This window comes from Neoarius graeffei, chromosome 28 (assembly GCF_027579695.1).
Source record: "Neoarius graeffei isolate fNeoGra1 chromosome 28, fNeoGra1.pri, whole genome shotgun sequence".
NCBI lineage: Eukaryota > Metazoa > Chordata > Actinopteri > Siluriformes > Ariidae > Neoarius > Neoarius graeffei.
In genome coordinates, this window is record NC_083596.1 from 1,150,449 (window position 1) to 1,165,448 (window position 15,000).

At 45.1% G+C, this 15,000-nt stretch overlaps 1 pseudogene; it reads right to left on the reverse strand.

Annotated features, from left to right (window-relative positions):
• Nucleotides 1-7,350: 7,350 nt before the first annotated feature.
• LOC132876081 (transmembrane protein 47-like) overlaps nt 7,351-15,000 on the reverse strand; it is an 8,077-nt pseudogene continuing 427 nt past the window's right edge.

Genomic DNA, 15,000 nt, shown 5'->3' on the forward strand with positions numbered 1-15,000 from the left:
GTGTGTGTGGGGGGGCGGTCAGTGTGTGAGTGAGTGTGTGTGTGGGGGGCGGTCAGTGTGTGAGTGAGTGTGTGTGTGTGGGGGGGCGGTCAGTGTGTGAGTGAGTGTGTGTGTGTGGGGGGGCGGTCAGTGTGTGAGTGAGTGTGTGTGTGGGGTCGGTCAGTGTGTGAGTGAGTGAGTGTGTGTGTGTGCGCACGTGAGTCAGTGTGTGTGGGGGCGGTCAGTGTGTGAGTGAGTGTGTGTGGGGGGGTGGTCAGTGTGTGAGTGAGTGTGTGTGGGGGGGCGGCCAGTGTGTGAGTGAGTGTGTGTGTGGGGGGGCGGTCAGTGTGTGAGTGAGTGTGTGTGGGGGGGCGGTCAGTGTGTGAGTGAGTGTGTGTGTGGGGGCGGTCAGTGTGTGAGTTAGTGTGTGTGTGGGGGCGGTCAGTGTGTGAGTGAGTGTGTGTGTGGGGTGGGCGGTCAGTGTGTGAGTGAGTGTGTGTGTTTGGGGGGGCGGTCAGTGTGTGAGTGAGTGTGTGGGGGGGGCGGTCAGTGTGTGAGTGAGTGTGTGGGGGGGCGGTCAGTGTGTGAGTGAGTGTGTGTGTGGGGGTGGTCAGTGTGTGAGTGTGTGTGTGGGGGGGCAGTCAGTGTGTGAGTGTGTGTGTGTGGGAGGGGCGGTCAGTGTGTGAGTGAGTGTGTGTGTGGGGGCGGTCAGTGTGTGAGTGAGTGTGTGTGTGGGGGCGGTCAGTGTGTGAGTGTGTGTGTGGGGGGGCGGTCAGTGTGTGAGTGTGTGTGTGGGGGGGCGGTCAGTGTGTGAGTGAGTGTGTGGGGGGGCGGTCAGTGTGTGAGTGTGTGTGTGTGGGAGGGGCGGTCAGTGTGTGAGTGAGTGTGTGTGTGGGGGCGGTCAGTGTGTGAGTGTGTGTGTGTGTGTGGGAGGGGTGGTCAGTGTGTGAGTGTGTGTGTGTGGGAGGGGCGGTCAGTGTGTGAGTGAGTGTGTGTGGGGGGGCGGTCAGTGTGTGAGTGAGTGTGTGTGTGGGGTGGGCGGTCAGTGTGTGAGTGAGTGTGTGTGTGGGGGGCGGTCAGTGTGTGAGTGTGTGGGGGGGGCGGTCAGTGTGTGAGTGAGTGTGTGTGGGGGGGGCGGTCAGTGTGTGAGTGAGTGTGTGTGGGGGGGCGGTCAGTGTGTGAGTGAGTGTGTGTGTGTGGGGCGGTCAGTGTGTGAGTGTGTGGGGGGGGCGGTCAGTGTGTGAGTGAGTGTGTGTGGGGGGGGCGGTCAGTGTGTGAGTGGGTGTGTGTGTGGGGGCGGTCAGTGTGTGAGTGAGTGTGTGTGTGTGGGGGCGGTCAGTGTGTGAGTGGGTGTGTGTGTGGGGGCGGTCAGTGTGTGAGTGGGTGTGTGTGTGGGGGCGGTCAGTGTGTGAGTGTGTGTGGGGGGGCAGCTGGAGAACCGTCTCTTACTGTAGAACTGATCTGATCATTAACTCTCAACTCTCTCTCACACACACACACACACACACACACACACACACACACACACACACACACACACAGGTGTTCATTTCCCACTATATTTAAGGTCTCTCCTGATCAGTCGACAGAAGGTCGGCTCTCCTGAGGGATTGTTCCTGTTATCTGTTTATATTCTTTCTGTCAGTCACCTCTCAGAGAGATTGGAGTATAGATTGTAAATATTAAGATTACAGTTTACAGAAAAATAAAACTCTGCTAATTCATACACACACACACACACACACACACACACACACACACACACACACACACACACACACTACTCAGGAGGAATAATCCCCTGCATGCTGATTGGCTGCAAGTGAAAGTTAATTATTAATTATTCATCTGTGTGTAGGTGATAAATTTAAGGCGAGATTTTATTCAGAGAAAGAGATGAACAGAGAGCAGGGTGAGTGTGATATTATTATTATTATTATTATTATTATTATTATTAAGTTACTGACATTTTCAATAACCTTGATACACAAATACTTAATCTCATCTCCTGTGTGTGTGTGTGTGTGTGTGTGTGTGTGTGTGTGTGCGCGCGCCCGCGCGCGCTCAGGTCTGTAAGCTTTATTGATGTGACCATGTACAGTTTTGTTAAAATATTGCTGGAAACAGAAGGAGTGTTTATTTAAAAACCTATTAGTTTTAACACTGAGTGTCTCTACAGGAGCATGCAGAATAGCATTAACATAAAATAAACTTCAATAAGTTAAAAAAAAAAGACAAACATGGTTGTGTGTGTGTCTCTGAGTTGTGATGTCAGTAACTGATATCTTTCTCTGTGAGTGAAACTGGAACAGAGATGATGTCGTTGCTGTTGTTACAGTTCAGATGCTCAGCTGGGACTTTTTTGGACTTTGGGAGACGCCCACATTTATCTAATTTAAATTTTTTTAAAGGGGGGGGGGGCAGGGATTTGAACTTACAGCCTTCTGATCAGTAGTCCAGTGTCTTTAGCACTGAGCTCCCACTGCCTGATTTATATTTAATCAGCTATTTACAAAAACACAATCCAAAACTTTTTTTTCAAATTTTATTTGAAGATTTTCATCAGTTTCCCTGAGAGCAGGACGGAGAGTCGAGAGCACAGTGTGTTAGAACACGTCTCACTGGCACAGAACAAAATGGTATAAGGACCTGGCAACAACACACAAGATATATACTTACTGAGCAAAACTTATTATTATTATTATTATTATTATTATTATAGCCTCTGCACTGGTATTAGATTCCTGCTAAAATCTCACTGGATGAAGGAGTCTGCTGTGAGAGAACAGCCAGGTGTGTGTGTGTGTGTGTGTGTGTGTGTGTGTGTGAGCTTCACACCTGGAAAGGTGACTGAGTGCTCACTGGTGTTAGTGTAATATCTTGACTAAGAATGTTCTCTCACCCTTTCACACAACAAACAAACCAGCAGCTGTCAGGTTTGTATTTCTTCACACTAGCCGGTGTACTCTTTCCCTCTGCCTCGTCTCCTGTCTGTGAACATTCAGTTTTTGGAACAAAAGCAACATGAAGAGAAAAACTAGCAGGTGGAAATGTTCTGAATGTTCACTTGGTGTTTTCTCGTGGATCGTTTTGTCCATCTGGTTTTGTCTCACACAGTGAGTCCAAGAATCTTTTGGACTGAATTCTGTAGCTCAGACCTGCAGTGACATTAATGATGTTTACATTGTGAGAAAAAAATCCACTTTATTTTTAACCTCATATTCACACAGAAAACAAAACAGGGGAGGAGGGGAATGGAGAGGAGGGGACAGGGGAGGAAGGGAATGGGGAGGGGGGACAGGGGAATGGGGAGGAGGGGAATGGGGAGGGGGGGGACAGGGGAGGAGGGGACAAGGGAGGAGGGGACAGGGGAGGAGGGGAATGGGGACAGGAGAATGGGGAGGAGGGGACAGGGGAGGAGGGGAATGGGGACAGGAGAATGGGGAGGAGGGGACAGGGGAATGGGGAGGAGGGGAACAGGGGACAGGGGAGGAGGGGAATGGGGAGGAGGGGACAGGGGAGGAGGGGAATGGGGAGGAGGGGACAGGGGAGGGGGGGAATGGGGAGGAGGGGACAGGGAGGAGGGGAATGGGGATGAGGGGACAGGGAGGAGGGGAATGGGGAGGAGGGGAGGGGAGGAGGAGGGGACATGGAGGAGGGGAATGGGGAGGAGGGGGGACAGGGGAGGAGGGGAGAGAGAGGAGGGGAATGGGGAGGAGGGGAGAGAAAGAGGAGGAGAATGGGGAGGAGGGGACAGGGGAGGAGGGGAATGGGGAGGAGGGGACAGGGAGGAGGGGACAGGGAGGAGGGGACAGGGAGGAGGGGAATGTGGAGGAGGGGAATGGGGAGGAGGGGACAGGGAGGAGGGGAATGTGGAGGAGGGGAATGGGGAGGAGGGGACAGGGAGGAGGGGAATGGGGAGGAGGGGAGGGGACAGGGAGGAGGGGAATGGGGAGGAGGGGACAGGGGAGGAGGGGACAGGGGAGGAGGGGAATGGGGAGGAACATGTGGTCTGATTATGTCTGAAGGTCCAAGTTGATGTGTTACATTTCTTTCTCTCTCTCACACACACACACACACACACACACACACGGATTTTCGTGTACTGATCTATTCTCCACTTCACTGCTGCTATAAATAAATGAACCACTTCCAGTGAGAGCAATACACCTCACACACACACACACACACACACACACACACACACACACACACACACACGCACACACACAATCACCTGAGGAATTTTGCATGTGTGTGTGTGAGAGAGATTTTCTGCAGCCTGAAAATAGCACAATACCAACTCATTGCACTCAGTCACCTCACACACACACACACACACACACACACACACACACACACACACACACACACTCAGTGTCTCACACGCGCACACGCACACACACACACACACACACACACAGTGTCTCACACACACACACACTCAGTGTCTCACACGCGCACACGCACACACACAGTGTCTTACACACATTCCACTGAGGCTTTAGTGAGGATCAAGTCAAGGGTGAAGGGTTAAAGGTTCAAGCAATTGGTAATATTAGAGTGTGTATCATGTGGAGAAGGGTGTGTGTGTGTGTGTGTGTGTGTTAATACTTTACTCAGTCTCGGCTAAAATAAATTGAAGACGCAAGATTTAATTTAAACCCCAGAAGGTCATCACAGGATCAGAGCGCTCGGGTTTAATGTTTTTCTGTTTGATGGAATGCAATTTTTTATTTTCATCTCAGATCTGTTTCCTGCGGTTAACATCAGGAGTGTGTGTGTGTGTGTGTGTGTGTGTGTGTGTGTGTGTGTGTGTCCTGACCACTGTAGAAAAGAGATTAACAAGCCTCAGTTTCACTGCTTTCCTCATTCCTGTTAAACTGTATCCGGATGAAAGCTGTGAACGATCACATGATGTGATTTGACAGAAATTCAGCAGAAAAGCTGTGTTCAGTGCTCGGTGCTCAGTGTTCGGTGTTTAGTGCTTGGTGTTCAGTGTTAGTGTTTGGCGTTGGTGTTCGGTGTTCAGTGTTAGTGTTCAGTGTTGGTGCTCGGTGATCAGTGTTAGTGCTCAGTGTTAAGTGCTAGTGCTCGGTGCCCGGTGCTCAATGTTGGTGTTAAGTGTTCAGTATTAGTGTTCAGTCTTAGTGCTCAGTGCTGGTGCTCAGTGTTGGTGTTTATTGTTAGTGCTCGGTGTTCAGTGTTAGTGCTCAGCGCTCAGTGTTCAGGTTCAGTGTTGGTGCTCAATACACAGTGTTCAGTGTTAGTGCTCGGTGTTCAGTGTTAGTGCTCAGTGTTCAGTGTTAGTGCTCAGTGTTCAGCGTTAGTGATGCAAGAAATTCGGAACAGAAGTGATGTTTAGCTTTAGAGAGCCCGCAGTAATAAACCTTGGAATATGTCTGTAATAATCTTGACACATTTCTTCTTGTTTTATAAAAGAACAAAGAAATAAAAACACCGTAAACTGTGTGTTTGGATTTGGATTCCATTTCTCAGAGCTCTAACAGGAACTGTTCACTTCATCAAGTTAAAAGTTCCTAATAACCTCATCATCTCCCCCTTGTTCATCAGCAGTGGTATGGTCCAGCCACAGCACTACAGGGATTATAATCAGAGAAGGTTACAGTACATTCAGAACTCTGCAGTGAGACGCCTCGCCCAGACCAAACCATCTGCTCACATCAGCCCCGTGCTTTCTCAGCTTCACTGGCTTCATGTTCTGTCCAGGATTAAATATAAAATTATACTACTCACCTTCAAAGCTCTCCATAACCTTGCTCCTTCTTCCATCTGTGATCATCTGACCCCTTATACTCCATCCTGCTCTCTCAGATCCTCGAGCTATAATCTCCTTGCTGTTCCTCACACTAGACTCTCGACCCTGGGTGGCAGGTCCTTCAGTGCCACGGCCCCCAAGCTCTGGAATTCCCTTCCTCAACCCCTCCGTGACTGCTCTTCTCTTCCTTTCTTCAAATCTCATCTCAAAACCTTTCTGTTTCATGAACGTTTCTCCACCAGTGCAGAAACTCACCACTCTTTAGCAACTCTTTTCTTTTTTTGTGGTGTTTTCTCTGACCTATGTAATGCGACATAGAGTTTGAGAAAGGCGCGATATAAATGTAACTTATGATTATTTATATTATGGGATGCACCAACTGACTGTAGGGGGTTTAACCTCAAATCTGGAAAATACGTTGACACTGATGTGTGAAGTGTTTCCTCTCCTGCTGTTTACTCGTTTATGTAACGCAGTCTTTAGCTGAACACAGGTTTATTTTACTAATGTTTTTTCATAGCTTTCTAGAAGACTGTTATACACCATATAACTGATCAGCTCATCTTTAATCTATAAATAAAGACACACACACGGGTTCATTCAGACATTAAACACTTAAAACATGAGAATTTATTCAACAGCACTGTTTTTTGATTTCTTATTAAAATGGATAAATAAAAGAAACTCATACACTGCAACTCCTCCCACAAATCCGTCAATACACACCTGCAAATTATTAAAAAATATATATCCTTCAAACTCATCTGTGCATCGTGTGTGTGTGTGTGTGTGTGTGTGTCTTACATGAACACTTCAGCAAGAGGATATTGTCCCGAATGCTATGCAGCACAGGAAATGTACACAGTAATAAATGTAAATATATTTAGATTTGTATAAAATACACTTCTGTAAAAAGAAAACACTCCATCTGGAGATTTTTTTTAAAATATTAAGATTCTCTTAGGGGCAGCACGGTGGTGTAGTGGTTAGCGCTGTCGCCTCACAGCAAGAAGGTCCCGGGTTCGAGCCCCGTGGCCGGCGAGGGCCTTTCTGTGTGGAGTTTGCATGTTCTCCCCGTGTCCGCGTGGGTTTCCTCCGGGTGCTCCGGTTTCCCCCACAGTCCAAAGACATGCAGGTTAGGTTAACTGGTGACTCTAAATTGAGCGTAGGTGTGAATGTGAGTGTGAATGGTTGTCTGTGTCTATGTGTCAGCCCTGTGATGACCTGGCGACTTGTCCAGGGTGAACCCCGCCTTTCACCCGTAGTCAGCTGGGATAGGATCCAGCTCGCCTGCGACCCTGTAGAACAGGATAAAGCGGCTACAGATAATGGATGGATGGATGGATGGAAGATTCTCTTAATGAGTGTTAATCTGTCTTGTGAATCAAACACAAGTCCTGGATGTGCAGAGTGCAGTGGGCGGGGTTTAGGTCAACAAGGGAGAGGCTAATTTGAAAGGGCAGGGCTTAGATTACATTTCTTCAGCTCTTCCTGCTTCAAGTCAATGAAATTCTTAGCATTAAGTACTTACGGTAATTTATTTGGAAAATATTCTAGCAGTTTAGCAATGTTCACTAAGCTAGTCAGCTGTGTTAATGTAGTATTGTGGTAACATTAGCTGCAGAAAAGGTCAAAGGTCAAACAAAAATAAGGAGGCGCATGTCTCTATTTCAAATTGTCCACTGTGGGGAATTATAGGAATTGTAGTCTCATCTCCAGGACAGCTCACTCTGAGTGTGTGTGTGTGGTGTTTTGGAGGCACAACCATTTGTTGCATAAGTTAGTATGTGTTGCAGTGCAAACCTAGCAGCTTTTTATAGTGTGTGTGTGTGTGTGTGTGTGTGTGTGTGTGTGTGTGTGTGTGTGTGTGTGCAGTTGAGGCTTCAGTACATTCCATCTTCATACATGTCCGTCCGGAGGCAGAGCAGGATCCCCCCGCCCAGCATGAAGATGGTCGCTCCCCATCCGAGTCCATAACCCCAATTAAACTCGTGGTACGTCTGCAGCACTCTGTACTCGATAAATTTGATTGGATAAAGAACGAGGGCACACATCTGGAGGACCACTGGGGGGGGAGAGAGAGAGAGAGAGGAAATACAATAATCATGTTGATTTTATAACACACGGACATGACACAGTACTCATTCAACAGTTTGTTTGTACCGACTGTGACAGTCTCCACTCCATTCTGGACAAATTCAATGTGTATCTCTTTTCATTTGTCTAGTCCCCCCCGGTCGGTCTGTCTGTCTGTCTCTCTCTCTCTCTCTAATGGCTCTGGACTCTAAGCAGATCTTTATCCACACTTGGCATGAAAGTAATTACCACAGTAAGAAAGAATGAACACACACACACACACACACTGGTCTTCATTCTGAGGCCACTGTTGTTTTTATGGTTGTGTGTATGCTTTTCCTAAAACACTGCCATAAATCAGAAAATAACCAGACAGACAGACAGACTGCAGTGTGTGAACAAAAGGGCTGAGCTACTGTTATGAGATGATCTGGAGTCAGTTCCTTATTCTGAATAAACTAAAGAAAATTCTGGAAGGATGACAAACTACATGAGTTCTCTCTCTCTCTCACACACACACACACACACACACACACACACACACACACACACACACACACAAAGTAGCCAATGTGCTCATTCAGATGGTATTTCATACATAGATGAAATAAACACAGCTGTTGCTATTGGACTCAAATAAAAGACAAACTTCACACAAACACACACCGAGAGACAGACAGGCAGAGAGAGAGACAGGCAGAGAGAGAGAGACAGGCAGAGAGAGAGACAGGCAGGCAGAGAGAGAGACAGACAGGCAGAGAGAGAGAGACAGGCAGGCAGAGAGAGAGAGAGACAGGCAGGCAGAGAGAGAGAGAGACAGACAGGCAGAGAGAGAGAGACAGACAGGCAGAGAGACACGTTAACAAGGAGAGAAACATGACATGGGCACCAGCTGGGAAATTATTTGTGTTTTACACACACACACACACACACACACACACACACACACACACACACACACACACACACCATGGATGCTTTGGAGGAGACTCGTGTGTGGTGTGTGTGTGTGTGTGTGTGTGTGTGTGTGTGTGTGTGTGTGTGGTTCCTGTGTTGACACACCAGCTGACTATTGTGCCTTTTTTGGTGACAAAGTTCTGGATGTTTCTGACTTTCTCTGCTCTACACACAAGTTTATTTGTTCCATCACGCTGTAATCCGACATTCCGCTGATCCGTGATATTCCGGGATCCGTTCCGTGTTGCTCAGTTCAGCTCCTGTTCCTTCTTTTCTTCTTGAGTTTATTGTTGTCTGAAGAACCAAACGCAGTGTTTCTCTTCTCACAAACCGAACAAAGTTGAAGAGCCATAACTGTGCGTGCGTCTGTGTGTATGTGCATGTGTGTGTGTGTGTGTGTGTGTGTGTGTGTGTGTGTGTGTGTGTGCGCGCGCATGTTTACCTGCTGTGAAGAGGAAGACAGCGACGGTGCGGTAGTGCTTCCTGTTGGTTCCTTTGCACAGTGAAACCACAGCAACAAGAAACGACAACAATGTGACTGACGCCGCGGATAACAACAGCACCACCGTCGCGATCTGCCAATCTGAGAGCAAAGAGAAAAGGGGCGGAGTTTATTCATTTAGTGTGGATATAGTTTAAATAGTTTCAGATTAAAGTGTAAACATTTCCCTCTGAACTGCTGTGACAATGCCGAAGAATTAAAAATTCACATCGACAGCTGATGATGTCATAATAAGCACTGCAGCAGCCGACCAATCAGCAGCCTGGATTTAAATAAGTTGTTTTTCGTTTGTCTCCTGAGGGTGTGGCATTTAAAGTGTTTTATTTAGTTGCACAGAGAAACTAAAAGAGAGAATATAACATTTCTAAAGCTAATGAGTTAAACACAAATTAAATAACTCAGTGATGTGATTTACACGTTACACACTTAGCTTTAGTTTCAGATTGGATTAGCAAAGCGAGCTAACTGTATTAGCGATTGCTCTGTCGCTCGCAAGTGTGAAAGTTTTGTGTAACTCCACAGAATTTCAGCTCAGGATTGAGTCGGTGTCGTCTGATCCTCAGAGCTCCATTATCATTCTTCAAAGTCATTTAACAGCCAATCAAAGCAATTAGGGTCCAGATGACATCATTAATATGTATAATGATGCAAATGAGAAGGGGAGGGGTCACCGACTCTCACTTCACTTTAACGTGTAGTGTGTACAGATATCGAGCCTCACCGGGGAAAAAATGATTCATGGATCACGGTCAGTAAACGTACTTGAGCATGAACATCATCAGGATACAAAAGCTGCATGTTTTACAGAAATGGAAATTCTGAACTTAATTTAAAATTTTGTTGATGCATGAATTATTTTTTCAAACTCATTCTGCAGATTTTAAACCCAGCAAACAAACCTGCAAATACATTCCGTCTGATACAGTGATGGAAATTCTTCTTACGATAATCTACACCTCAGGGTTTCAGCAGATCGGGTTACACAAGTAACCTGACGGTCGAATCAGTCAATAATCACAGTGACTCCATCACAGCTATTTCCAGAACTTTCTAGCAGGCTTTTGTTTAAGTGCGAGACGGCGAACTGTCTGGGAAATTAACGATGTTCAGTAAATGTTCTCGTTAGTTCGCTCACTCTGAAAACCTTTCTAACGTTCATATGCTCGCTTTAAGGTCTGAATGCACTAAATGTGTTTCAGTTGAAAACTTCTCACTCTCTGACCAATCAATCAAGAAGGGGGCAGGACTTACAGTATATCAATGCTGTCAACAATAGCTACGTTTACACGCACCAATTTGTTACATTCAGAGAATGAGAAGCTTATTAACGGATGATTACGGTCCGTGTAAACGAAGCTGATCTGGTTCGACTCCCTGCTGCTCTCTCGCTCGGTTTCTCTCCTGCATCGAGACTCTGCTTTCCGAACGTTTTTCAGTTCCCATGTGGAAATCTGCTGCTGAGACCAGGACGTGACTCCATCATTTTAGAAAAGCGTTCTCAAAGAAATAGAGAGCTGGCGTTCACAATGAAGGAATGCAGAAGTGCTAACTGTTTTTTGTAACCAAGCAACAACAAGCTGTGGAGAGAAGCGCTCTGAAATCGAGGTTGTGGGCGGGGCCAGTGTAAAAAACACAACTGGTGGACGCCGGTCCTTATTCAGTCGTCCACTTTAACTTCAGTTCTCCAGATTTCTTTGGAGATGTTTCTCTAATATTCACTAGCTATGTAGCCTAAGGTATAGAATATTATGTTCTGTGAAAAAGTAAATGCCCTCAATTTATAAATCCTTTAGAAGATCTCTCTCTCTTTTTTCATACATTTCATCATTCCTATCAGCACAACTACGGAGACAGTCTCCCTCTGTCTCTCCACCTCGTGTCTCCATGAGCTTGTGTACATGTACAGAGTCATTTTTATCGTATGGAAGGCCATTTTCCTTTTTTGTTTATTTTCTGTTCCTCAGACACAACTGTTCCTCCTTTCCTTTTTCCTTGCTCGGGTTTCGCGGGCCGTGCGCGGCTCGTCCGTATCCTGTTAGAACATAATCAGAGTCTTTTATCAGGCTCGTCCGTATCCTGTTAGAACATAATCAGAGTCTTTTATCAGTCAGGGCTGAGTGCAGAGAAACACAGCATGGCTGCTGAAGAACGCGGCTGGTGATTGGCTGTGCGAGGAACGCTCGGGTTTCACCGCTGCACCGAAGAAACGCCGCCATTCAGAATGAAACACACGGAACTTTAGCGGCTTCTTCACTCTGTTTCTGCGCTGTGTTTGTCACCTCGAGAAAAAGATTGAAAATACAGTGTGTTTATAAAGAAACGTACTATAATATTATAAATAGGATTCATATCCTAAATTTTCCTTTTCTATCCACTCATTAGCAGCTAACGAAACTAAAGGCTTCTGAACTCGTGAGTTAATTGGTGTATAATAATCCAGTTATTGAACCCATCCAGGTGTAACGATCACTCGCAGCATTAACATTAGCACTGTGTCGAGGTTCTCTCTAACGTTAGCTGGTTAATTTTGCTTGGGCAAAATCTCAAACATGAACATCAGCGAACTTCAGAAACTAAATCTAACATTAGTGACGTTTAGGAATTTTAATGAACAGCAGAATATAGTTTTTACAAAAATAATACAGCACACAGAGAGTTTATTTTATTTACACTGTTAAAGTACGGTAGTAATATTTTCCACATCAGTGTGTGTGTGTGTGTGTGTGTGTGAGCAGGTGGAACAGAAAGGGAACTGCTTATATTAAAATCTAACAAAAGAAGTACAGACTGAACCCTGTGAGGTTACGACCTTATTCAGGATGAAATCAGTGCTCGATACACAGACTGAGAGAAGAAGAAACGGCTCTGCTGTGTGTGTGTGTGTGTGTGTGTGTGTGTGTGTGTGAGAGAGAGAGAGGGGGGTAGCAGAAACCAAAACCATGAGTGAGAACAGAGGGAGTGAGACAGATGAAGAAAGAGATGGAAAAAATGAGTATGGAGGGAGTGAGACAGAGGGAGAGAGTGAGACACACAGAGGGTCAGTAACAGGGGCTCCATTGTTCTGTGGTGTGTGTAGAAAATTCTTAGTGTAACTTCACCACATTTCCGCAGCTGTTTATAGAAACACACACACACACACACACACACACACACACACACACACAGTAACAGTTCATTGACTGCGGTCACACAGCAGGATGACTGTGCTCAATGTTCAGCTGGAGCTCTGAGTGTAAACTTGGCATCAGCAACACACACACACACACACACACACACACACACACGAGTCCATGACTCACGAGTACATAATGTTTGTGTGTGAGTTTTGGAAACTGTGTGTTGTTGTTATAAGGAGTATTTTGGACAAAAATTAAACTCCCACAGTGTCACTAGTGCTGTGTGTGTGTGTGTGTGTGTGTGTGTGTGTGTGTGAGGGACACAGTGGAAATTCCTGTCAGCTTTAACCATCAAACTAAACTCTGCTGTGCCTCGGCGCTGGAATGGTTTGTTTTTTGTGTTCGGTGCCATTTTGAAAAACAGAATCAGTTTTTATTTCACTTTTTAAATGAGATTTTGGGGAAGTGATGATTATAAAATTCCACACTAAAAAAAAAAAAACTTTATCGCATCTTCTGTAGAAATCACACAATGACTATCTTTAAAAACAGTGTTCATTAAAAAGTGTGTCTTAAAAATAATAAAACTTCAGATGTAGATTTACATAGAAAAATCTCTGACAAGCAAATGTAAGATTCTGTAAAAAAGGAAATGAACTCACGGACTTGAGAAAAATTCATTTACTCTTTTCACTGAAAGAAAGAAAGAAAGAAAGAAAAGAAAGAAAGAAAGAACACCGTCCTTTTCTTACAGGAAAAGCAATCTCGTGTTAATGAAAAATGATCTTGTGCACAGTGTTTAGTATATATGGGGTGTGTGTTTGTTCTAAAGTCCATTCCAGGCCTCTGCAGATTGATCGTTTATCTGAATCCTGAAATCTTCAGGACTTTGAGTCTGTGGTCCTGAGAGGTTCTGAAGCGAGTTCCCTCAGAGCCCTCAGGACAGACGATATTTCAAGTTGACAGATTTTATTTGATATTTGATGGAGCTGTAGAACTCTCTGCTCCTCACCCGCCCACCGCTGGGCCCCGTGGCGTCTGTGTTACTGAAACGAACCCTACTTGCTCTGGTGATGGAGGCTGGGATTTGGTTCCACTGTTTAAAGTTCTGGACCCCAGTTTGAGAAGAAGTGTGTGAAAGTGACTAAATGCCAAACTGCTGAGGATTATAATTCTGAAGAAAACTTTATTTCCTGATGGAATTAAAATGTCGTTAGTGTGTATAATAATAATAAGCCCTGTGATGATCTTGTGACCTGTCCAGGGTGAACCCCGCCTCTCGCCCATAGTCAGTTGGGATAGGATCCAGCTCACCTGTGACCCTGTAGAACAGGATAAGCGGCTACAGATAATGGATGGATGAATAATCAGACTCTCCAGGATTTCGCAATGTTGTGATTTTGCAACTTGAACGCAAATTCAACCAATCCCCGCAAATTCAGGGCGGTGTTTGCAATTATATCCAATCACCGCAACTTTCCCGCAAATTTGACCAATCGTTGGCGTCGTCTTGAGGTGACGTCGACGAACTACCTTCCACCTTACTTCCAGTGTTGCCAGATTGGGCGGTTTCCTGCCCAGATGGGGTGTTTTCAAGTGCATTTTGGCGGGTTTTGACCATATTTTGGGCTGAAAAACATCAGCAGTATCTGGCAACACTGCATGATGTGCGAGTCAGTGTTTATAGGCTTAAATTCTGTTACTGAAAGTGTGTGATGTTTACAGTGAAGGACTGTGTGCACTTTACATTATTTTTTTTACTTAATACAAGAAATTAATGGATGCCAACATTTTTGCCAAAATGGTATTTTATTTTCCATTGTTTAGGCAGCTTCAGCATCATACTGTGAGATTCTGTTCAAATTGTTTTTTTTTCTTCTATGAAGCCTGAGCCATTTATTTTATTAGTTTATAATTATTGTTTAATTTAGTCTTCAGGAGAGACTGCCTGCACACAGTACTAGTATTAATAGTTTTTTTTTTCTTACATGAAAGCTGCAGCATTTATATTATATTTTAAGGTAACTTCATGTTGTGGCTGTGAGGTTCTCTGCACTTTAACTTTTGAACCAACAGGTGCATTTGGATAAGTAAAGCCTATTTTTCTGCATGTTTGTAGTCCTGCTAATCTTTTATATGGTAAAGTTGTTTATAGGACCATTTCTCAGTGTCTTTGTTTTTTTAATCAATAGTTTTTCAGTAATAACTTAATATTTAACATATCACTCAATTTTAATCACAAAAGAGAAAATCGCAGCTTTCACTTCCCTCCCGCAATGTAATCGCAACAAAAACCTAAAAAACACCGCAACTTTCATCGCAATTTTTTGGAAACCCCCCCCCCCCGCAACATCAGACATTTTAGCCCGCAACAATCACAAAAAAGGCCCGCGGAATCCTGGGGGACTGAGTAATAAACAATACTCACTCAGAATGGAACAGAAGTAAATAAAGTTTGAGGATTTTCAGACTTGTGAGCTACAGTTAGCTTTTAGTTAGCTTTTTAGCTCCAGTACTAAAGAAACAAACTTCTGACAGCAAATCAGAGAGAAGAGCCTGAGGGGCGGGGCTTACAGCGAGAGCAAAACACA